The sequence below is a fragment of the Hypanus sabinus genome, chromosome 8 (assembly GCF_030144855.1).
Source record: "Hypanus sabinus isolate sHypSab1 chromosome 8, sHypSab1.hap1, whole genome shotgun sequence".
In the NCBI taxonomy this organism is placed as follows: Eukaryota; Metazoa; Chordata; class Chondrichthyes; order Myliobatiformes; family Dasyatidae; genus Hypanus; species Hypanus sabinus.
In genome coordinates, this window is record NC_082713.1 from 112,990,002 (window position 1) to 112,992,791 (window position 2,790).

The following is a 2,790-nucleotide window of genomic DNA, read 5'->3' on the forward strand; positions in this document are numbered from 1 at the left end:
CCTTCTTACCCCATCCCTCATTTATTTATTTCTCTCTCTCTCTCTCTTCCCCCCCCCTCCTTTTTCCTCTCTCTGCCCCTCTCACAATCACTCCTTGCCTGTTCTCCATCACCCTCTGGTGCTCCCTTACCTCTTTCTTTTTACCTAGGCCTCCTGTCCCATGATCCTTTCCCTTCTCCAGCTCTGTATCCCTTTTGCCAATCACCTTTCCAGCTCTTAGCTTCATCCCTCCCCCTCCAGTCATCTTCTATCATTTCGCATTTCCCCCTCCCCGTCCTACTTTCAAATGTCTTACTATCTTCCCTTTCAGTTAGTCCTGACGAAGGGTCTCGGCCCGAAACATTGACTGTGCTTCTTCCTATAGATGCTGCCTGGCTTGCTGCGTTCCACCAGCATTTTGTGTAAATTGTCTGAGTGCTTGTTAGTTTTGCTGGTTAATTTCTGTAATAAATCTTTAGTTTTGTTTGAATTGACAAAGTCTCTGTGATTCCTGCACTTGGGTTCACTGTTGACCCTAACAGTTATAATTTGCTGAGTACGCCCTCAGGGAAATGAATTTCAGGGTCATATATGGTGACATATATGAACTTTGGTAATAAAATTGACTTTGAACGTTGAACTTTGAATCCATTCCTCCACTGCAAATCACACAAGGTTGTCTGAGGAGTGTATGGCCCAATGTGTTTGCATCCACCTGCAGTTCAACATGGGACTGTTTTGTCAGGGCTGTCACTGAGGTGGGATACTCCATCCTATAGGCCATCAGACCATAAAATATAAGAGCATAATTAGGCCATTTGGCCCATTGAGTCTGCCCTGCCATTTAATCATGGCTAATTTATTATCCCTCTCAAACCCATTCTCCTGTCTTCTCCCTGTAACCTTTGACATCCTTACTAATCAAGAATCGGTCAACATCTGCTTTAAATATACTCAATGACTTGTCCTCTGCAGCCATCTGTGGCAATGAATTCCACACACTTATCATCCTCTAGCTAAAAAAATTTCCTCCACGTCTCTGTTCTGTATTCTGAGGTTGTACCCCTTGTCCTAGATTCCCCCTCTACTGGAAACATAATCTCCACATCCATTTTATCTAGGCCTTTCAATATTTGATATGTTTCAGTGAGTTTCCCCCCAACCCCCATATGCTGAAATATGATACAGAAGAGGCAGCACAGTACCTGTGCAGTTAGTGTGACGCGACTGCAGCTCTGAGAATCCGGGTTCGATTCCCGCCACTGTCTGTAAGGAGTTTCTGCATTCTCCACATTCGAAAGATGTATGGGTTAGTAGGTTAATTTGATGTGTGTGTGTGATTGGATGGTGCAGGCTCATTCAGTCAGAAACAGCTGTTACTGTGCTCTACTGCTAAACAAATAAATAAAGAAACTGCCGAGACTGGAATGTGAATCTCATCATCCAACAGGCTTGGAATTGTAATTGGAGTTAGAATTGGTTTATTATCGTCACATATACTGAGATACAGTGAAAAGCTTTTGTTTACGTACTGTCCAGGCAGACCATTCCATACAGAAGTATATGGAGGCAGTCTGAAGGACAACAGAATGCAGAATAGGCATGGATACTGTATATAGCTAGGGAGCCCATGACTTTTACACAGTCCTGTATTTGTCAATGTGGTTTGGACAGCAAGTTTGTAAATATGGTGGGAGCAAAGGATGTTGGGAATGGCGAGGTTGGAGCAATGTGGGAGGGTGTGGGACGGCTGACAGTGAAGGAGTGTCGGGGGCAGGGAGTGGTGTGAGTGCAGACACACCCAGCTCTGAGACACCAGGCAAAGGCATTTGATTCCAAACAATTGATTTCAGATGTCTCTCTGGTGCTTCCCTCTCCTTCCCCTTTTCCCAACCTCTCCCAGCCTCCTTCCCACTCTCAGTCCACAATAGAGACCCATATCAGAATCAGGTTTATCATCACTCACATAGGTCATGAAATTTGTTTCTTTTTGTGGCAGCAGTACAATGCAATACATTAAATAAATACAGTATTCTGCAAAAAAGTCTTGGGCACCCTAGTTATATAAGTGTTTCTAAGATTTTTGCCCAGTACTGTATGTTGGTGCTGGAATATATGGTGACGTTTGCTGGCTGCCCCCAACACACCCTCGGGAGTGTTTGTTGTTAATGCAAATGGCGCATTTCGCTTTACATTTCAACATACACATGCCAAATAAACAAATCTCGAGCCTCTCTCCAAACCGGTGAAGAATTTGCCCCTTGGGTCCCTTTTAAAGGGCAGCACAGTACTGTGCAGGTTAGTAAGATGCGGAAATGATACACCGGCGCTGGAAGCATGGGGAATCTTGCAGGCTGCCCCAGCACAACTTTGGACTGTGTTGTGATGTTTCGATGAGCATGTGATAAATAAAGCTAATCTTCAATGTTTAAAAATATCTTTCCGCTTCCACCATAAACCTGTACTCTAGTTTTTTGATGCCTCTTTAGGATCTTATGTGCTTGAATGTGAGGGTACAGTATTATGTATTTACCATTTTTATTGCAAAAACATACTTTTGCAGAAGTAAAGCTTGATTCCTTGTAGGAACATTACGGTCCACAGGTGGCAAATCACACTCCCTTGGTTTTAAAATGTTTTCACATCATTTACTAATGACAAAAACAGACGGTCCTTGAATTTCCTCAGGGTCTTCTCATCTCCAGGGTGAGTCCAAAACCAGGGACTATAAATATAAGTTATCCGCTAATAAATCTGGTAAGGAATTCAGGGGAGACTTGTTCACAGAACCTACTTCCACAAAGAGAGGCT